Raw genomic sequence first — 22614 nt, 5'->3', positions numbered from 1 at the left:
TTTCAGGGAAAACCAAACCCTGATTTTTGCTGCAGGCAAGGAGAAAAAAAAGGAAAGCAAAGGAATTCTGCTGCCCCCACCCCAACCAATTTTGGTTCATGAATGTGCCTTGCAAGCAGCAAAAATGAGAGAGATTTGTCCTTGCAGAAGGCAGATTCTGTGAATATTTCAAGGCCTGATCAGTATTCTTTAAGTTCTTGAGTTAGGGATAAAAATTTCTAAAATTCTGCATCAAAATGCCAGGTGAGTAACTGAGAGAATACAGAGATGGATTTTGCTAGGGGTGATAGAGGAAAATGTACGCACTGCAAGCATCATTACAGGTAACACTGGCCTAATTAAAATGAAGAGGGTAATTTTCAGAGCTGCAGGAGAGATTTAGGAGTCTTGCTTCATGAAAAATGTCAATTTGCTTTCCTTAGCTGAGGTAATACTGGTCTTCATGCTGGTTTTTTACATTTCTGAGTGCTTGCATGAGTTACTTCTCTGGGCAGAGAAGAGGCCAAGTGGAAATGTCATGCTGGGGAGAAAAAAGTAAACTTCAGGTGGGAACAAATCGGGCAGGGCCAAGAAATGAACAAAGTGATCTTTTTCTAAATTCCCAACTAACGGTGCCTGTGGAGGGCAGGAGGGTTCAGGTAGGGTCAGACTGGCAGGGAGCTTTGAGGCCTTTTTGGAAAGGTGCAAGCACCAAAACCCCAGAGCCCTGACTTTAAACCTAAACCTTTCCCCACCTCTCACCCCATTTCCATAATCCAATTCCCAAATCCACTATTTAATCAGAGAATCATGGAAAGGTTGAGGTTGGAAAGGACATCAAAGCTCATCCAGTTCCATAGGCAGGGACACCTTCCACGGTCCAAGGCTGTTCCAGGCCCCATCCAACCTGACTTGGACACTTCCAGCATGGAGCTGCCAAACTGCATCTTGATCCCACCTAAGCTTTTCCCACAGAATGCCAGGGTGGTTTGGGTTGGAAGGGATCTTAAATCCCATCCATCCCACCTCTGCCATGGGCAGGGACACCTTCCACCATCCCAGGCTGCTCCAGCCTGGCCTTGGGCACTGTCAGGGATCCAGGGGCAGCCACAGCTGCTCTGGGCACCCTGTGCCAGGGCCTGCCCACCCTGCCAGGGAACAATTCCTAATTCCAATATCCCATCCAGCCCTGCCCTCTGGCACTGGGAAGCCATTCCCTGTGTCCTGTCCCTCCATCCCTTTGCCCCAGTTCCTCTCTAGCCCTCCTGGAGCCCCTTTTGGCTCTGGAGTGGACTTGGAGGTCTCTCTGGAGCCTTCTCTTCTCCAGGTGAATGCTTCCACATCTCCCAGCCTTTCCATCCCTTTAATCATCTCCCTGGCCCTTAAAAAGGAGAAGGCTGCCCTCAAAAATCTTAGTAATGCACCAAAATAATGCTTCAGATTTAATGATGGGAGTTTTTTTTTTAGGGAGTTCCTAATTAGAAATTAAGTTATTCTTTAATTTCATCCTGGAATATGCAGATAGTGAACACAATATTGCACAATTATTCTAATGCCATTGGTGGTTATTCTTGTTTATTGAGTTTTGGGTCAATTCTGTGTGGTTTTGTGCCTGTGAATGAGGAAACTAAAGCAGATTTGGTGTCCAGTGGATACCAAATGCTCTGCTCCCCCTAACAGGGGTGTGAGAGGCCAAAGGGGTGACGGATCCTTCCCAGGGAGGGTGTAACATCAAAGTGAACCCCAAAATTATAGATAGTTTGGATGAAATGGATCCAGCAGTTCTTGCTTTCACCTGCTCCTCTCACACCAAAGCCCAAAGTTCTGTCATCACCTTCCAGGGAAAGTCAGAATTGAAGACTCTGGCTCTATTTCCAACATTAAAATACAAACCAATTGCCATCCCAACAGCATTTTTTTTTTCTGCAACACAATCTCCAGAACTCCAAGCCCTTGCTGATTAGAGGAGAAGTGTTCTGCAGTGTGTGAACAACACACAGCATGATGCATCTTCATTACCAAAATTCACAATGACGATCATTTATCATAAAAGCTGCTGACAATGGGCATTAATCTCTGAGTAAAGCAAGGAGGAAACACTGTTGTCATGGCAGTGGAATTCATTTAGTACCTCTCATCTGTGCCTGAGGGACTGGGAATTCTCTGGGCAAAGCAATTGCAGCCTTCGCAGTGTGGATTTTTTGGGGGTGGAATCCAGAGGTGACCATGCTTCTGGCAGAGTATGCCTGTGTTTCACACAGCCCAGAGCAGCTTCCCTCCCATCCTCAATTTTGGAATGGATCTTAAAGACCTCCCATCCCACCCCCTGCCATGGGCAGGGACACCTTCCACTGTCCCAGGCTGCTCCAAATGTCCAGCCTGGCCTTGGGCACTGCCAGGGATGCAGGGGCAGCCACAGCTGCTCTGGGCACCCTGTGCCAGGGCCTGCCCACCCTGCCAGGGAACAATTCCTAATTCCCAATATCCCATCCAGCCCTGCCCTCTGGCAGTGGAAGCCATTCCCTGTGTCCTGTCCTTTCATCCCTTGTCCCCAGTCCCTCTCCAACTTCCTGAAGCCCCTTTAGGCCCTGGAATGGACTTGGAGGTCTCTCTGGAGCCTTCTCTTCTCCACCTCTATTTAAAGCAGAGAATAGGAATTCTTTCAGGTGGAAGTTTCAGCAAAATATTTCTGTGCTGGAAACACTTATTTTTCTTTTTTAAGAAATACATTTGAACTGTTGGGTGTCTTCAGAAATACAAACAAATATCTGCTGTAATGAACTGCGTGCTGTCTGTGCCTTATTTTTGTCTGGATGTAGTTCTTCTTTTCGTGTATGTATATGTAATTATATTTAGAAGAGATAAATGATTTGGTCAAGCAGACCTGGGAAGAGTGATGCACTCCCACACACATCTGGTGTCTTGATAATGAAGCCTTACCCATTTATACTCAGTTACATTCTGAAGGCTATGAAAATACCGTGTTGTTTCCCTTTATGGAATATTTTCTTGGAAGTCCACACAACCTGAACGTATTTCCCCGGATTTCCATCAGCCTTCAAAGCTGGGAGTTATCTCCTAAATCTCACTGCCCAATGTGGTGTGGATTTATTCCACCTCAGAATAAGGCAGCAGGTTTTGTTGGGTTATTGCAAAGCAAACTATGTGTGCCTAATATTCCCTGTTTCTGCTTGGAGAGCATGGAGGACTGGCAAATTCCAATGGAATATTCTGTGCTGAGCAGTCTGGAGAGGAGAAGGCTGCAGGGAGAGCTCAGACCCCCTTCCAGAGCCTAAAGGGCCTATAAAAGATCTGGAGAGGAACTAGGGACAAGGGATGGAGGGACAGGACACAAGGAATGGCTTCCCAGTGCCAGAGAGCAGAGATGGATGGGAGATTGGGAAAGAATTATATGTGTTATATGGATTTTCCCAAAAGAAAAAGGTGAAATGAGCCCAGCACCTGGGTAATTTGATTTTCAAGCCCCTCAATAACAAGTTTCAAGGTACTTCCCACTATTCTGGGTCTCTCTCCCTGTTTAGAGCCCTGGGGTCTCTGTCCTGTATTTCCTTTGGTGCTGGGAGAAAGGGGAAACCTCCAACCCAGTCCATGCCTGGAGGTTGAAATGCTTCCTGGATTTTCCTGAATTCCTCCATGGCACAGTCTCAGTTGGATAAACACTGAAGAAGCAGCCCCAAAATACCCCTGCACCCCCCAGTTGTGTTCTTTATCCCTGGGATAACTCACAGGCACATGGCAAAAAGGAGCTGGAAAGAGCCAGTCAGAGATTTTCCTGTTCAATATTTCATCTTGGGGAAGGGCAGAGAATATATTTGATTCAAAACAAATTACAGATAAGTGCCTGATGTGTTTTAGGGTGGGTATTTTAGGAGGATAAAACTTGTTATGAATTTCTCCCTGGTTTCCAGGTTGACAGCCTTCATGAAAATATGTAAACTACTTTAATGAAAACCTCAGGCATTGTTTTCTTGTTATTTTTCTTATTGAAGCTGCCTTTATCAGGAATAAAACAGCTGATATTGAAAGCTGTGTGTTCTGCTCTTCTCTGTTTGTTTGAGAAGTGAAAACTATTTAAATAAAGGAAAATGTGTCAGATTAGTTGCTCTTCTTAAACAGTAATTAAGATATGAACAGTATCATTAATCTTCTATTTTTCATTTTCCAGGTGATCAACATATAATCTCCACAGCTATGGCTGAGAAGTGCAGTTAAGGTACTGTGATATTTTCCTTTTAATATGAATATGTTTTTGCTGGAAATTGTTCCCAAAATTCTGTCTTGAATATTTGTAATAATCTGTGTTCCTTGAGGCTGAGCTCATCTCTGGATGGTTTTTTTTTTTTTTGCCAATTTGTCCACTACACTTCCTGAAAACGACACTATTTCTTGTTTCTTTGTATTCCTTAACTTTTGACTTCCTGGTGTTACATTCAGGAATGTTTTAGGATGTCTGTACAGACAAACAATGAGAACCATGTTTCCATGATTCCATGGTGAAGGTCATGCCTTTGAAATTACTAACTCTGAAAATGTGGTGGGGAAAGGAGGGGAAATGTGTCCCTCTGGAATGCTGGCTGCTGCACACTCGGTGACGCTGAGAATTTGTTGATTGGAATCACAAGATGGAAATGGGCTCAGCAGCTCTGCTGGGCCACAGGGAACAGAGGCTTGGTTTTGTTGGGAATGCACATCTCATGACCAGGATTATTTCCCCTCAAGTTGTGTTTGAATTCTGGCTGGGATTTTGAACACAGAGTGGCAGGAGGGGAGGAGTAGGAGGAGGAAATGTGGAAGGTTCTTTTTTCTGGGTGGTGAACTTGTGTGCCAATAGAGACTTCAATGCAAAAGAATTTATTTTTTTTTTCCCTAGGAAAAATTCAGATAAAGATTCAAAACTTGATGAGCAATATGAAACAGTTGTTCTCGAATGGCAGGAACTAATTCTTGACAAAGAAATTGTCAGGGCAGGATTTCCATTCCCCTTCTACATCCACATCAGTTTAATGTTGCTGTCAGGGGAAGAAGGTGGAAAATCATCCTTCAATTCCAATTGTCCTTTTAGTTGGGATTTTTTGTTGCTGAGTCTGTGTGATTTATTTGACTAAAGCATAGCAAAGCTCTTGGCTTTGTTAGCAACTTCCTTTAGAGAAACCGAATCCATCACTTTTTCAATTGCTATCTTTGCTCCCTCGCAAAAACCTTTAATGTTTATTTCCATCTGGGAATAGAATGCATTCTGGTGTGAGAATACTGGGCTAAAGGAGATCCTGGAAAGTCCATGCAGATCAGCAGATTTGAAGTCAGGTTTGGAACAAAGAGTAATCCAGAAGGTCCTGAGTGAAAAGTGGGATAAAAAGGAAAATTCTGCTCAGCAGGTGATTTGATCTGAGCACCAGGCTGGTTCTTTTTGCTGAGCCAGTGAACATCTCACACTACAGAGTTGTAGGGGGTTTAATTTCCCTGGATTTATAGGCAGCATTTATTCATTGCAGATCCCAGAGGAAATTATTATTGAAAGCGGAGATGGCGCAGATTAATACAGGAATTATAAGGAGCTGGCTAAGGCAGATAAGGAGCTTGGAAAAGAGGGGACTGGGACAAGATGGAGTGAGTTCCAGGTGCAGGGGAGGAACCCAAAGCATTCCTGAGGGACAGGTCTCATGAAGAACCCTCCCTAATACTCCTTAAGTGACCTTGGCACAAGGTCTTTGATGCAGGTTTTGAAATTGCTGTAATGCCGTGAAGGACACAAGAATTACACAAAAGAATTTGTTGACATTATGGATTAGTAGAATAAATGCAGCATAAAATTTATTAATCAAAAGCTATTGTGTTAGGGACTAAGAGCAGAGGACTGCTGTAAACAAGAGTTTCAGCATATGGAAGTTCAACTTATTTTTCAAGGCAAGTGTTTGGTTGTAGCACGTAGCTGAAGCTTTCACAACTCCAGAATTTGCCAGGACACCTGTTCCTCCAAGAGCTGCCATTTCCTCAAAATAGTTCAGAACCTAGGTATGTTATAAAGTCAGAATAAATAAAATTTTAGATCTAAAATATCAAGTTCTGAACCTGATTCCATCAAGTGTGAATTGGTGCAGGTGTGAAGCCAACCTTGCCTGGAGAGTAGGAGGAAGGTGCCAGACTAGCAAGAAGTGGGTTATTGTAGCAGCCTTGGAACTGATTTTCGTGGAACCAGCCCATCTGCCTCCTCCTCTCCAAAAATCCCCAAACAAACCAAGAAATGGAACCAAGCCAGGGTGGATCTCAGGCTCTAAGTGAGCAGTCCTGTTCCTCGAGGGAGGAAACCTGCATTAGGGTAGGGGAGCTGCAGCAGCTCAGCCACTGGGGCAGATCCCTCCCAAGGGGAGATCCAGAGGGAGCTCTTCTAGTTCCATGCCCCTGCCATGGGCAGGGACACCTTCCACTGTCCCAAGCTGCTCCAAACCCTGTCCAACCTGGCCTTGGACACTCCCAGGGATGGGAAATCTTAGCACAACCCCACTTGCAGAGTAGCATGCCCAGACTGATATCAAATGACAGTTAAAAGGAGCAAATGAGCCCCAAAATGGGTCTGCATCAGTGGAACAGGAGTAGATCATCACGAGTGTGCTGTGCTGTGTCCAACTCTCTGAGGATTTGGGATTAAAGCCAAAAGGATGAGAAAGAAAAGGAATGCTCTACAAATCAGTGGAAAAAAATTGGTCAAAAAGATAGGAAACAGAAGGTTGGAGTAACTGAGCAGTTTCCTGAGTGAGAGGATGACAGCAGCACAGTCTCCAAGGAATCTGCACAAACCTGTGATACTCAACTGATAAATGAGCTGCGAAAGACACGGGGTGTGCTTCCTCCAGAACACAGCAGCTGAGTGCTGACTGTGGCAAACTGCAGCAGGATTGAGGCAGAATTAACTGCTGGGCAAGGCAGTGGCAGGTGAAATCCTCCAGAGGTGGAGGTAAAGAGAAAAAGACAAAAATTCCACCCATGTGTGCTGAGCTGGGCATTGCTACTCACCAGGCAAGAGTTGTAAAATACAAAAGATGCTTCTCCCAGAATCATCATCAAGGAATCATCCCAGAATGGCTTGGGTTGAAAAGGCCCCCTGCCATGGGCTGGGACACCTTCCAATATCCCAGGTTGCTCCAAGCCCTGTCCAGCCTGGCCTGGAACACTTCCATGGATCTAGGAGCAGCCACAGCTTTTCTGGGCAACCTGTTCCATGTTAGGAACAATCCTGTTCCATGAACTTTAGTTCTGGAAGTTTCACAGCAGGACCTGAAAAAGAGAAATCCTTTTTGTTAAGGAATCAAGTGAGCTGTAGGTCTTTGGGGTCAGTTGGAAGTTTAAGGAAATTGTCCCATGGGATGAATATCTCTGCTCTTCCTTTGGGGCTGCTCCTGTCAGGGAGGGATTTTTGGGTTTGTTGGACACCCCTGTGGAGGGGCTTAAAAGGGAAGGAGCAAGAAACCACTGTTGATGGAGCTCCTAAAAAATCCCAACTCTTGTCAAAGAGTTGGATGAAAGAATGAAAGAAGCCGATTAAAAAAATGGAATTTACAGGAGACCCTTAGTGATATAAGCCAACACATTTTCATTAACTTGGATTTAATAATTTAATAAACTAAGCAAGGTAAAATATTTCCCTACACTGAGGTGTCTATTGCAAACCCAGTGTTGATATTTTTGTTGGGAATCAAAAACTCATCAAGACTCGAAACTAATGTTTTTTTCTTTTGTTGTTGTTGCTGTTTCAAAATGAAAGGAAGCTGTAATATTGTGGAGATTTAAAAAACAAACAGAAAACTGTGTGCATGTAATAAATGTAAAATGGTGTCACTGTTACATCTAACAGGGCCCATTAAGGACAGATGTTCCCAGAGAACAGATATCCATTAGAACACGATGGAAAGTGGGAGATTTTGAAAGGGAGCCAGAACCTACAGATGGAAACTTTAAATAAATAAAAATCAACTTGTAAGTAGCCAGTATAAATAATGCAGGGGATGTGTAACATGTTCTGGATTACTCAGAGCAGCAGACAGACAGTCCCTGCATTCCCAGAGGGTTGGAAGGGGTGGAGTGGGATCAGCTGAGAGGGAGTCAGAGCCTCTGGGACAAAAGGAATGTCAGGACTTCAGGAAAGAGCAAAGACTTTGCAGAACTGGTTGTTTGAACCGTGATTTTTCTGTCCCTGGTACTGTTCAAGAGTCAATTTGGAGATGCTCCATCCCACAGGAATTCTTTGGCCTGTATTGAAGGCCAAACAAGAGGATGTAGAAGGACATTGTGTGTTTGAGTGTATAAAGTGATAAAAGATGGGTAAAAAGAGTCCTCCCAGTTGGTCCAACCTTTTCATTTCTTTCTTAACAAAGGAAGATTTTGGTCAGAGTAGCATGAACAAAGACAGAGTGTCCTTTAGGGAGTGGCCCCTACAGTGTCCCACCAAGCCCCAGGTGACCTCAGTGGCAACAGAGGGCAAGTGCTTTGCTAACCACACATCAAAAGTGTTCAGGGATTGCTGATTTTAAGAAGCCTGCCACAAGACTCTGAACAATTGTAATGTCCAAGCAACAACGAAGACAGCGTTCCCTTGGAAAGACCCTCTACACTGACAGCGAGACTGTGCTGGTTGGGAAACAGGATAACTGTGAGAAGGAGGTGCTGAAGCTCTGTGTGTCCCAGTTTTGAGGAGATGGTGAAGCTCTGTGTGTCCCAACTGGCTGCTGTCCTGCTCTGAGGAGAGAAATAATTTAGCTTTGGACACAGAACCAGAAGCCTTGCGTGAGGAGTGATAAAATTGTGGCTTTTGCAGCAAATGTGGTGACCTCTCTTTTGAATGGGAATGCAACTTCTCAGTCTCTCCAAAAAAGAAAAAAATCCCTAATTGTGCTGCTTGCAGAGCTGTCCATCTCCTCATTTCAGCCCAAGGACCTGCCTGTTGCCACCATGAGCTGTAAATGCAGTCCTGTAGTCCCTTCCACATGAAATCCATGGGAGATCAAAAGCACCCTCAGAAGCTGAGAAGGGACACCAAGCTGAGGATGCAGGGACACAGCTCAAGGACAGGGCCATCCAGAGGGCCTCAGGAAGTGGCCCATGGGAATCTCATGAGGTTTAACAAGGCCAAGTGCTGGTGCTGCCCCTGGGTCTGGACAATCCCAGATAAGAGAACAGTCTGGGGGAATCCTTGCCTGGGAGTGGGGGCAAGCCCTGGCACAGGGTGCCCAGAGCAGCTGTGGCTGCCCCTGGATCCCTGGCAGTGCCCAAGGCCAGGTTGGACAGGGCTTGGAGCAGCCTGGGATGGTGGAAGGTGTCCCTGCCATGACAGGGGTTTGACTGAATAAGCTTTGAGGTGCTTTGCAACCCAAAACATGAGTGATTCTGTGATTTCTGCCCTATTTTCCATTCCCTTAATTTCTCAGTTGTTTTTTGCATCCCAGCTCTCCAGTTACACATTACCAAGAAAATATCTGTGTATGTTGTGTTCCAGCTCTCACACACCATGGGTAAAGTACTGTCATTAAAGGAAGCCATTTAGAACCCCATGTTATTAAATAAATGCTTCCTGATAAACATCCTGATAGGGGCTTGAGGCAAGAGGGAAGTTGCTGGCAAAAGTGTGTCATAAACCAGCAACTTCACATTAATTAACAGAGAAGGGAGAATCCTCTGCATTTCCTTATGCTAAAAACCAGTATGAAGAAATTATTTTAAACAACTTCGGCTTGTTAGTGAAACCTTGTATCTGGTGAATTCCCCTGACGTGGTTAAAAAAAAGGGTTCTTTGAAATGTCTGATGCATCACTGAAGTGATTTGATTTTATAAGAGGCTGTGACTTCTTGATCTCTGTTTTCTGCCAATTTGGGTGATCTGGGAATCAGATATTTGCACTCTGCACAACTCCCTGCCAGGAGGGGACAGCCAGGGGGGGTCGGGCTGTGCTGCCAGGGAACAGAGACAGGACAAGGGGAAAGGGCCTCAGGCTGGGCCAGGGGAGGCTCAGCTGGGACAGCAGCAGCAATTTCTGCATGCAAAGGGTGCTCAGGCCTTGGCAGGGGCTGCCCAGGGAGCTTTGCAGTGCCCAGCCCTGCAGGTGTCCAAAGCCATGTGGATGTGGCACTTGGGGACATGGTGTAGTGATGAACGTTATGGTGGTTCTGGTTGATGGTTGGACCTGATGATTTTAAAGATCTTTCCCAATCTTAGTGATTCTAAGATACTCTGACTTCCCTTATGCTGATGTGTTAGAAGCCAGACCAATTTGTTCCAGGAAGCTTAAGGGGAAGACTGTCCTATGTTACAACAATAATGGCTTTATTCTTCAGAAATTAGGATTATTTTGATGCATTTTGCTGCAGGAGCTGCATTGCTGCTGTGTCTTCCTTCAAAACAGTGGTTCTGGCACATAAAAAAATGGTGTTTTAATGCAGTGCTGTTTTCTTATTTCATCTGTCTCCCCAACTAACCTTGGAGCTTGACTTCTCCAGCCACAAATTTTCCTTATTTTCACCATCCCATCTCAATTCTCTGCACTAAAACAGTGCCATAAGGAACAAAATGTTGGGTTGCACTGTTGATCATGGCAGTGGGGTTGCCTTTGCCATAATGTCACTTCATTAAAAAATAAGTGGATTTCCGGGTTTCCAAGAGGAGGAGTGAAACAGAGGAACAAAAGTTTGTGTTGTGGTTTAACTCTTTTCCAGCCAAAACCAGGACAGGATGGTTTTTAAAGGTATTTAAAACTGGTGGAAAAGAGGTGCCAGTAAGAGAAATTCCCATGTGGAAGTCAGAGTGGATTTGGCAGTTTTGACTCCCTCAAGAAGAACAGAATCCAAACCTGAGCTTATGCATGGTCACTCCTTGGAGGAAAATGCTCTTCCAATTCCTGATTTTATTCTCTGGATATATTTCTGTCTGTATGTTAAAGAAATGAATAATTTTGAAGAATCTTTATTTTGGCTGGGCCTGGTCTTTCCTTGGTTAAAGCATCACTTTATTATTTCTGTGGATAGTGTAAAAGCCTTCCCTGACTTAAGAGTAGAATCTTTCCCCAGGAAGAATAAATAACATGCACACTGACCTTTCAGTCCGAAGGAGAGTGTCTGCTTAAGAACTTCACACCTCCTTGCCTCAGTGCAGGTTGCCATTTGCCAGGTTGATAAGTTGGTTATTTGGATGTAAATTGACAGGAAAGGAAAGCCACTTTCAATAGTTGTGATAAGAGTACATTTTTTCTCAGTTTAATTTAAAACAATGGACAGTACATCACAGATACTAACCATCATCACCTAATTTAAATTGTAGCCACTGTTATGTATCAGTCTGGAAGTCTGAAAAGGAAAAGAATTAAAATTTATTTGAATAAAGAGGACAAAAATTCCTATCAGGGACTTTGCCTTAGAGCTCACTATGCCTTAGAGCATCTTTGCAAGCAGCTCTGTGTGGTGGTAGTATTTTAGGGATTAGAAGGGCCATGGAGTGTGAGTCATCCTGAATTCTAATCAAGATGTGCAAGCATCTGATACAGAGAAGTGAGAAAAATTAAGGTTTAGGGTTTTTTTCTCTTTATTTCTTCCTTTGAAGACCCTGGATTTCATCCATGATTCTGAGTGGTTGGGTCTGGCCACAACAGCAATGCCTGCTCACACTTTGTTTTTGGTTTAGTCAAAGATTCTTCCAAAATCTTTAGGAATTTGGTCTGGGTGTGATGGTGTTCACAGGGTTCTTAGATGAGGGAAGAGATGAGGATCTGACTCCATGTTTCAGAAGGCTTGATTTATTATTTTATGATATATATTACATGAAAACCATACTAAAGGAATAGAAAAAAAGGTTTCACCAGAAGGCCAGCTAAGAATAGAACAGAAAGGAATGATAACAAAGGCTTGTGGCTCAGACAGAGAGTCCAAGCCAGCTGACTGTGATTGGCCATTAATTACAAACAACCACATGAGACCAATCACAGATGCACCTGTTGCATTCCACAGCAGCAGATAATCAATGTTTACATTTTGTTCCTGAGGCCTCCCAGCTTCTCAGGAGGAAAAATTCTAAGGAAAGGATTTTTCATGAAAAAGCTGTCTGTGACAGTCTGGGCAGAAGCAGGTTCATGTATTATCATGGAATATCCTGAATTGGAAGGGATCCACAGGGATCATCCAGTCCAACTCCAGGTCCTGCCCAGACACCTCAACAATCCCATCCCATGCCTAAAAACTTTGTCCAACCCTCCTGGAGCTCTGGCAGCCTCAGGGCTGTGCCCATTCCCTGGGGAGCCTGGGCAGTGCCAGCACCCTCTGGGGAAGAACCTTGCCCTGAAATCCAACCTAAACCTTCTCTGGCACAGCTCCAGCCATTCCCTGCTCCCAGAGCAGAGATGGGAGCTATCCCTCAGGAGAAGATGTAGGATGATGATGTAGAACAACTTTGTGCTCTATAATTCTCCATCTTCCCATGAGCAGATCTTCTTTTTGGAGATATGGGCAAAGTGTTACTCCCACACTGATATTCTGGGAAGATGAACAAGCTTTGTTTAGAACTCTCTGTTTAGAGGCTCCCCAGGTTATTCTGTGCTTCTGACCCTCAAGGACCAGTGGCTGATTCAGTGTGGCTTTAAACATGACTGTTTATAAACTGGTGCTGACTGGGTAAGACTCTGCTTCTGAATCCTCCATGGTCACTGCAAACTTTGGGTCCTTACAAAAACATTCCTTGGACTCTCTTGTTCTTAAACACACCTAGGCTGCTCTGTGCTGCATCTGTTCCAACTCAATCTGGAGCTGAGGTAGAACATCCTGTTCTCTTGGCATCCAGCAGACTTTGAATGGGATATTCTGGAATTGCACCCTTTGGGAGGCAGAAGTGGGAGCATTACACCTCTCTGGGCAGTGCCTGCGCAAGGCTCTAGGTTTGCTGCTCTGTTGGAGAACCCTTCCCTCTGCTCTGCTCATGGCTTGTGAGTGTGAGAGTGCTGCCTTTGCTGCCTGTCCCTCTGCAGGATTTACCTGTCATGGCTTGGCCTGGGACACAGACTTTTCTGGGATGAAGCCTTCACACTCAGCTCCCTCTTCAAACCCTTCTGGAGCATTGTCTTGGACTGGTTTTGTGTTATTTGGGGTGTGTTCTGCGCTTTGTCCCTTCACCAAGTGAGTGATACCAGGCTCTGCATTATTCCTGTCATTCTGTAAGTCAGGGATTGAGATCATACCAGAAATTAATTCCAAAGGTGGCTTGGAACTCATGCCAGGACTGATCTACCACCTCCTAGCCCTTGCCTTGAAACTGCTGTTAGTCAGAAAAGAAGAGCTGTAATGCATAGAACATTTGCTAGACACAAATTAGGCCCTCCTGGGACATTCCTACACTTTTATTTATCCAAACTTCCCCCTGTTCTCACCTCAACCTCTGAAACTCGTTATTAAATTTGTAGAAAAAGAGCCTTCCAGAACACATGTTTATTCATCTGGTTCAAAATTATTGGCAAGCCTCCTTCCTGAACATCAAGGCAAAGCCAACCCCATCTCCTGCAGCCTCTGAGAGCTGCAAGTCAGCAGAGTGAAACAGCCCAGTGCCTTTTATGAGATGTTGTGTACTTGACAGCCAAGTCAAATGCCAAGCCTGGGAGAGCAGTAATTCAATTCCTGCCTGAGTAATACACTGAGTGTGTCACTGCTGTCCTCCAGAGAAACCTGTGACCTCTGCAGCCAGGACCAGCTGAAAACAAAGAGGTTCCTCCTTGGAGATGGGTTTTTCAGGGTAATATCAGCAGGGTCTGAGCCAACCCCCTCCACAACTCAGCATCACCTTCCAGAGGCTTTGGAACTGGGGAATAAATGAGAGGCCATAGCTGGTCTAGCTACAGAAAGACAGGAGAACTATAGTTGTTATGACAACAGAAAGTAAAGAGAAAACTGCAAAAAGGTCATTTTGGAGCAAATCCAGAGGAGGCACCAAGATGATCGGAAGGATAGAGCTGAGAGATTTGCTTGGGATAATTTCCATGCACAGTTTTGTTTCACTCCAAGGAAAATTTGCAAGCTAAATTACTTTTTTCACATCAGCATTTTTCACTTAAACGTGCTTTTCATATCATAATGGCTTCTACTCTATTTAATAAATTAGCTTATTTCTAGCAGGAATGTTTTATAAATTGAATTTTATTATGCTGTAGATGAAGAGTTGGGGTCCAAGAGTTAGGCAATTTATTCCATGAAGATTCCCACTCTGCTTTTTTGGGATCAAAGCAAGATTTCGCCAAGGACACTAAAATCTCCTAAGAGTGAGAGGAAAAGAGTTTCGCTTCTTTCATTGAAGGAGTAAATGAACACAACCAAATGCCCTAAGATGGTGATGATGAAACTATTTTAAGGAAAAACTTGTAAGAATAAACTGAGTGATTGCCCAAGAGACAAAGAGGTCATGGGATGAAGTGAGATCAATTCATAGCCATATTTGTGAGTTTGTTATTTACTTATTGCATCAAGTAGAATGAAACTGTGATTATTCAGCTTCTATCCATATGGAAATTTCTCAAAAACTGATGCTTTGGGTGTTAATAATGTAGTTGGAACCTGATGTTAGATGGGTTTACAGATCCATCAGATTTCAAGTGCTGCTCATATAAAATGGATTTAAAATATCCTGGGTATTCTACAGGTTGTAGAATATCTATCCAAGGGGTAACTCCCATCCTCCAGCTTCCAAGAGGTGAAAAACTGCTCAAGCTACAAATCCAGCCAATCCATCTGTGCTCTGTATTTCCAGCCTCAGGAATCTCCTACACCATGTGCATCTGATCATTGGAAGGATATTTCACAGCTGAAATGGTGACTGGCAGTGGGAAACATTGATGTGCAGGGCCTTAAATTCATATCTCATTCAACAGGCCCTCTGTCCTCTTACCTTTCACGCTTCCCAGGAGCTTTTCAAATGTTAAAAGGCAGAGAAGACCAAAACAAAACACAAGTAGATACCACTTGAAAAATACAATAGGTAAAGACATCATTCCTGCTGAGGATGACAAAGAGCCATTGGAAAAATATCTTTTCCATGTGTTTGTCAGCCCTGTTGAGAGACTGCTGTGATGCCTGGCACTGGTTTTAGGATAAATCTTCATTTAATCTGAACAGATGTAACTGATCTGCTGCTATTCCAATTCCTGCCTTGGGTGTTTGGGATAAAGGAAGGCAGGATCGCTCCTCAGCTGAATAGGATAAAGGGTCTTTGGGATGAAACTGGTCTCACCCATCAGATTCTCTGGGATATAGATTGAAGGTTCTTTTTTTTTTAGAGCCAGCAATGCTTCTGTCATCAACTTAACCCTTCTTGCCTTTTTCCTCCCTGACTGTCCCTTTTGTCCCTGTCACCACTTCAGCAGGACCTCAGAGAAAACTTACACCAGAAAATTTGGATGGTGAAAGGGGGAGACCTTAAAAAGGAAAGCAAATTCTCCTATGATAGGGTTTAAAATAAATTCATTTACTGTTGGATACTGACATTGGATACTGACATTTTCTCAGTTTCATCTAAATCAACAGTTCTTCAAAAACTGAGTGGACATGGTGGTATTCAGTCAAATATTAGAACTGATAACCTTGGAGATCTTGTTCATCCTGAATGATTCTCTTATTGCATTGAATCCTAATTTCAGTCTGAATTTATATTTCTTGCTCCCTTTTGTTGGTTTTTTTGGTTTTTTTGGTTTTTTTTGGTTTTTTTTTTTTTTGTCAGAGTCATTGTTTTATTCTGAAAAGTGCAAAAGGTGGGTTGGGCTTTCTTGCCCCTCCTTGATTGTGAATATCCTGCTGCTCCTGAAAATGTGGTTGGGCTGCCTCTCTCCCATGCCTGGGAAGGGCAGGAGGAGCTGCTTGTGCTGGAGTCATGGAAAACAACAACTATGTGCACAGAGTTTCTGGTTCAGGCAAAAAACTGCCATTTTAATGCAAAATAAGAACAGGAATCTGAATGTAACTGAGTTAAATTCTTGTAGTTTGAAATTGTGAAATGCCTTCATTTAGGTACAAGATTTGTTCTTCTTTTATTTTTATTTTTCTTGTTGATTTATGGCAATGTTTTCTTAATTATCCTCTGTTTTCTAGTTGATGAAAAGTAGACTAAGAATGAGCACTGATTGAAAAAGAAAATATCTCTTGAGCAGAATTGATTTAAAGCCACCCTAGCACTGTTAAAGCTCCTAAGAGCCACTTCATGGCACAGGCAGCTTCTTAGGGACATTGGGCCTGTTTGGAGAGAGAAGGGAAATTCCACTTCTGTCTGAAGTCAGGGAAAATTCAGCTGAGCTGAGTCCAAAGTCAGGCAATGATCAAATTTCCCTTGTTTTTCTTCCGAAGAAAAAAACATAGAATATCCCAAATAGTGGATAGACTTAAGTATCTCTCCAATGATTTTAAACAAACATGGATCAGGAAGGAAAGGTCTGGTGGTGTCTTGGAGGAGGAAATGCATGACATGGCTGGGCAGCAGCCAGGCAGAAAGGGACCTGGGGGTGCTGGTGACAGCTGGCTGAACATGAGCCAGCAGTGTGTCCTGGTGGCCAGGAAGGCCAAGGGCTCCTGGCCTGGATCAGGAATGGTGTGGCCAGCAGGAGCAGGGGGGTCATTGTGCCCCTGTGCCTGGCCCTGGTGAGGCCACACCTGCAGTGCTGTGTCCAGCTCTGGCCCCTCAGCTTGGGAAGGACGTTGGGACGCTGGAGCGCGTCCAGAGGGGGCAACGAGGCTGGAGAGGGGCTGGGAACACAAAGCCTGTGAGGAACCCCTGAGGGAGCTGGGGGTGCTCAGCCTGGAGAAAAGGAGACTCAGGGGTGCCCTCATCACTCTGTACAGCTCCTGAAAGGTGCCTGTGCTCAGCTGGGGCTGGGCTCTTTCTCCAGAATGAGAGAACACAGCCTTAATCTGCACCAAGGGAAATATAGGTTGTATATTAGGAAGAAGTTTTTTACAGAAAGGGTGAAAAAGAACTGCAATGGTCTGCTTGGAGAAGCGGTGGAGTCACCATCCCTGGATGTGTTTAAAACCAGACTGGATGTGGCACTGGGTGATAGGGTTAGTTGAGATATTGGGGCTAGTTTGGACATCTCTTGCAACCCAGTGATTCTGAGAATTCTGTGACTCTGTTGAGGTTCCAAGCACCTGAACTCCTGATTTTGTCTTTTATGAGGAAAGGCTGAGGGAGCTGGGGCTGCTCAGCCTGGAGAGGAGCCCCAGCTGAGAGGGACCCTCAGGCCTGGCTGGGCCTGGCTGCAGGGAGGGGCAGAGCAGGGCCCAGGCTCTGCTCCGGGGCCCAGCAATGGCACCAGAGCCACGGGCAGGGCCTGAGCCCAGCAATTGCCCTGCACAGGAGGCACAACTTGTGCCCTGGGCAGTGCCCAGCCCTGAGCACATTGCCCACACAGCCTGGGGGCTCTCCTCCCTGGGGCTGGGGCACAGCTGGCTGCACACAATGCTGTGCCCTGGGCTCTGGGATGGCCCTGCTGGAGCAGGGAGGGGACACCAGGTGCCCACTGAGCTCCTGCAGCCTGGGCCAGTCTGTGACAAACACACCTAAACCAGCACCAAGCAGAGACACCAAAATGAGGCTGAGAATTAAGTCAGCTGATGCTGCCCAAAAGCACAGCTGAAGCAGGAGGTGGGTGGGCACCACCAGGCCTTGTTTGGATAATTTGAGGTACTCCTGATGCTTTATCCCTGCAGAGGACTTTGCCATGTACCCAATTTCAAACATGGGATTTTGCTTTCCCCTGTAAATTGTAATGTAGGAAGACCCAATTTCATTTTGCTCTAATTAAAGTTGGAGATCGGCAGTGCTAATGGTGGGGACTGAAGCTTTCCCCTGTTCCCATTAAGTTAGCTTGGATATTCCAGGTTTTTTATTTCAATTTTTAATGAGGTATTATAATGAGCTAAAACAAATGGCAGCGCTTGCCAGGAGCTTTGCAGTATACTTGCTAATGGGAGAATGAAAATATATTTGGAATTGTTTGTAGAAATCTTTGGATTAAATGTGTTTATTTTTGAGTGACTTACCTCCCTGTCTGAATATTAACAGTACGTTCACAAAACCCTGTCTCATTTGCCAATGGCCTTAGGAGCCAAATGATTTCCTGCTGCTGAGCAATTTTGTTGCTAGAGTATCGATATTACCAAGTTTTCTACATAACCATATGGTCAAGAAATTTGGAGGTGTGAGGCCATGAAATGGAACAAATACCTCTGAGGTTTCAGGGTTTGTTCTTCGCTGTTATAAACCCCATCTTACATAATTTAAAATAATTTTTTTTATGAGCAGATAGAAATGATAAATCATAGCAAATACTCATATTTAGTAGCAGAGACCTTCCATTTTCCCCAAACAGTGCTTTCACAAGGTCACATCCAGAGCAGGAGTGTCCAGAAGGGACCAGGCAGGGAAGCAAAGCCTGAGAGCTCCCAGTGCCCTCAGCTTCAGCACCTCCACTGAGAATGTTTTGTGCAGCCTGGGTTTGAGGCTTTGAACAAACTGGAATTTTTGTGTGAGACCTGTCTTTTTTATATTAACTCTGAAAGGAATGAGGGACTTGTCTTTACAAACAAACTGTGGGTCTGCTGGTGAATAAAGCTAGATACTGAGAGATAAAAGAAGCAGTGGGAAGGATTCCACTGATTGATAAATGGGGTGAGAGATGTGTCTTTGCAAACTGTAGATCTGCTGATAAATAAAATTTGATTCTGAGAGATGAAAGAAGCAATGAGAAGAACCATAAATTCCATAAAGAATTCCACTGAATGACACAAGGAAAAGACAAAGGGGGAGTTATACATTATAAAGGGGTCTTAGATACTAGATTTTTCAAGGAATTTGTACCTCTCAAGTACCACCTCAGCCAATGGGGAATGAGAGAGGGACATGAAGCCAGGAAATTAGGATAAAAAGGAGGTTGTGTCCTCCAAAAATTTGAGACCGAAGGTGAAATGCGCTGTGGCCTTTTCCTTTATTCAGATAAATTTCAGGGCTCCTCTGTCTCCTTTTTGGACATAAACCTCTGGTGTTTGTGGATTAATTTTCTGACAAGTCCTTTGGTTAAAATGACAACCTCTGTCACAGAGTGCTGGAGAGATGTTCAGCACTGCATTTGGATCCCTCCCAGAGGAGCAAACCATAAGCAAATGGTTTCTTTAAAGAATCCAGCTTCTCTTCATTCGTATTCAATTCCATGGTCATTTTCCTTTGATAGAGACAGGAAAATCAGGGTTATCTCAGCTGCTGGGCTGGCTGCTTGTAGAGCAGGCTTTAAATCTGTCTGGGTTTAGCTGGAGCCTCTCTAACTGGGCCAGGGAGCCACTGGCTCACCCCTGAGCAGGAGATTTGCTCTTTGAGATGATGCACCTGAGGACCCATTTTTCATCATGGAAAGATCCAACCTCTCATTGTGGTTGGGAGAATCTCCCAAGCGGCTGGACTTGGCTGTGCTCTGGTTGGAGAGCACTTAGGTGTGACAATCTGGAATAAAGGCTGCATGGAAAGAGAGGAACAACCTCCTGCCAGATGGGAGCACGATGCTGCCAGGCTGTGACCTGGTCTGTGTGAGAGTTAAAGCACCACTAGCAGTGTTTTTTTGCCCAAAACAGGAGTTCCTTCCTTAGTGCTGTGGGCTGGCACTCAGCAGGTGGCTGTGGCTGTGCATGTGGGCACCTTCCATTGCTGATGAACTCAGAACAATATTTCTGATCTCCCCAGTGCCATTTCCACCCAAAAGTGCTACTCCAAGACCTTGCTACTCATCTGTTTTTATTTGTCTGTTGTCTTTTTGAATCATGATATCACAGAACTATTAATGTTGGAGAAGACCTCCAGGGTCATCCAGTCCAACCTTGGACTGATTCATGTCTGTGATCCATCCTTAGTGCTCTTTCTTGCTCACACCTGCCTTTTATTTTCACTTTGGACTTTTTCCTCTTTTTTTAACATTTCTTTCTCCTTTCTGGAGAAGAAAGAGTGCCATCACCAAAAACAAATTTCTCTCAGGGGAAGATTCCTCCAGTCTCTGCAAACCCCCTCCAAAATGAGTCCCCACATTATACAGAGAACTGCATGTCAGGTGATAGCAGAGAGCTGTATAACAGATGATAGCAAAATGATTTTATTTCATTCCTTTCTGAGCATGAATAGCATTGTCCCAATTTTTCATTCCTGCAGGCTCTCACTCTGGGACTCTTCAGCAGCTCTGCCAGAGTATGAGGAAGGCTCAGAAGTCCATGTGAGTGTTTACCTTCACAAACGTGGGTTACAAAAGCAGCCATTAGCTCTCCATCCCTTTTTAAATCCAAGGGAAGCGATACAATAGGGAACACTGATGGCAAAGACAGGAAAACCATGGCAGGGGGAGGAAAAAAAAATAAAAACATCAGAAAGGAGATGAAAAAGCACAGCAGGTAAGAGTGAATTGTCAGTGTCTGACTCCTCGGGAGCAGGAGCAATTTATAAGGCGGTGACTCAGCCGAAGTCTGGAAGGAGGAGAGTGCAGCGCTGCCTCCCGGCTTTGATCCCTGCATCCCGGAGGGCTGGGATGCAGCCGGGACCGCTGAGTCACCGCGGGGCCGGGCACATCCCAGTTCTGCACCCCAGCAGCTCCACACCACCGAGCCTTTCCCTATTTACCCCTGGCATCACCTAACACACACATTTCCCAGCCCTATTTCACTGCCTTCTCCGTGGTTTTGCAGGTTGAATCTGTATTCCAGAGATAAACGGGGCATTAAGGGAGGTGTGGAGAGCTCTGTCTGTGGTAATTGCAGAGCCAGTTTTGGGATTGCACGAGGTTTACAAAGCTGGGAGAAGTTCCTACAGCAGGGCTGAAATGAGGTGATCATAAGCAGCCGTGCTGTATTGATTAATGCTCTCATGTGCAAGATAAGGCCAAGGATCCTGTACCTGCTGTACTGCTTTTATCTGCTGTGCCTAATTGGAGTTTTACCCTGGATTTTACGTATTCCATCAGTAATGAGTTAATTGTATATGCCAAATGGATAATGAAGTTATTAGCAGTGTGCCTGAAAACCACAGTGGAATTATCCAGGAGGCTGCTTTCTGCTCTGGGTCCTGGCTGGTTTGATGTTAAATTGATATTAATTTGAACACTGATGTCACTCTGTTGTGTGTTGTGTAAACACTCAGCTTTGCTCAGCTGTATTTTCCCTGTTCCTTGGTTTAATGTGGTTTTCTGAGGAGGAAGGAAAAGTCTTGCTTGCCCATGGCAGTGGAAGGGCCAGCTGCACATTTTAGTTTAGGTGCAAGATTCCTGATGGGGGTAAAAAAAAGAAAAGGTAAATCCCAAGGGAAGAGCTCTGCTGTAAAGCCTGTCAGTGCAATCTGCCAGAGAGCCTGGGATTTGGGCTTGGAAAAATCCCATTGCTGTAATCCATTAATCCATGGAATTACCTGTAAGCTTTTCAATATGAGGAAGTCCTTCGATGAGATGCCAATTTTTATTTTTTTTAATTTGTATTTAACATTTATGGCTCCTCCTGGTGCTTGATTTTCTTTTATCCACTGCCCTCTACAGGTCTCATGGATAGAGTTAGACTGAAGGAGATGAGGCTGCAGCAGTGGCTTTATAAGAACTGCAGAGATGCTCTCAGAGCTGTTTTCTATGCTGTCTGGGAAGGGAAAAAAATATTCACAGTGGGAGAAGTTTGGGTTTTAATACAGTGATGGGAATTTCCAGCTTTTATGAGTACAAAAGCAGGATACAGCATTCCTTCCTAAAAGCCTCCCTCCTTTATTCCAGGTGGTAAAAGCTATGCCACAACACTATCAGTGCATCAAATGTTTATCTGTTTATCCCTTCCTAACAGTGTATTCCTGTTAAAAACCATTTCCAGGGAGAGATCATGTTTGAGAAATGCTGATGAACCTAAAATTCTTGCTCTGAGTAAGAGGAGGGGTGAATTCCAGGCTCCTTGTTCTTCCCATCTCCTCACTGGGGGCCTTTCCCTCTCCTGGAGACTGAGAAAAACTGGTTTTCCATGGATTTTCCTTACATTTAGTGCACAGGAAGTGAAACTGCAGCACGTTCCCTCATAGGGATGTTTGGGAATTGCTCTCCTCTTTCTTGGCTGCAGCTTTCCAGAAGTGATTTGCATCTTAATAGCTTTGATGCTGCTATCAAAGGATTTTGGGGGAAGGACAAAAAGGCAGCAGCGTGGAATGATTATGTGAACCTCTCTTCCCAGAGAAACTCTGCAGAAAATAGAAATATTGGCTTTAAATCATGCCAAGGCTTCAGTTCAGGCTTTGCTGTGCCCGCTGGTGCTTAGCATCGCTCTGAGAAATGGATATAAATTGAGATTGAGCTCTTTAGTGGGCACCACTCAGCAGAACTGCTGCAATCCCAGGGCTTGGGCGGTCAGGGCAAAGGCAACATGTTGGTGTTGAGTTAGGAAAACTATCCCAGACTTCTCTGAGCGCCCTTCTGGGAGGTGTTTTTAAGACATTGTGGTTTATCTTTGAGGTTGAATCCAGCGAGGAGCCTGCTGGGGGAATTTTTGGATGGACTAAAGTGTGGTGTAGGTAGGAGCAGTTCCTGGTGGGGATCCCACTGTCTGCAGCCTGGGGCTGGAGTG

The 22614-nt window shown here is 44.6% G+C and overlaps 1 protein-coding gene across 10 annotated transcripts in view; it reads left to right on the top strand.

The window, feature by feature from the left end:
- Positions 1-22614, top strand: part of PCDH15 (protocadherin related 15) — a 630962-nt gene that overhangs the window by 256580 nt on the left and 351768 nt on the right. For 8 of the 10 annotated variants that reach the window (XM_074544551.1, XM_074544552.1, XM_074544553.1 and 5 more), the window contains exon 4: positions 4166-4213. The gene's annotated coding sequence lies outside the window, so the exon portion shown is untranslated. Of the gene's footprint in view, positions 1-4165; positions 4214-20188; positions 20250-22614 lie in introns of all 10 variants that reach the window. The other 2 variants (XM_074544557.1, XM_074544550.1) reach the window with 1 other exon arrangement.

Source organism: Zonotrichia albicollis, chromosome 7 (genome assembly GCF_047830755.1).
Source record: "Zonotrichia albicollis isolate bZonAlb1 chromosome 7, bZonAlb1.hap1, whole genome shotgun sequence".
NCBI classification, from domain to species: domain Eukaryota; kingdom Metazoa; phylum Chordata; class Aves; order Passeriformes; family Passerellidae; genus Zonotrichia; species Zonotrichia albicollis.
This window is presented reverse-complemented; position numbering and strand designations above follow the sequence as displayed.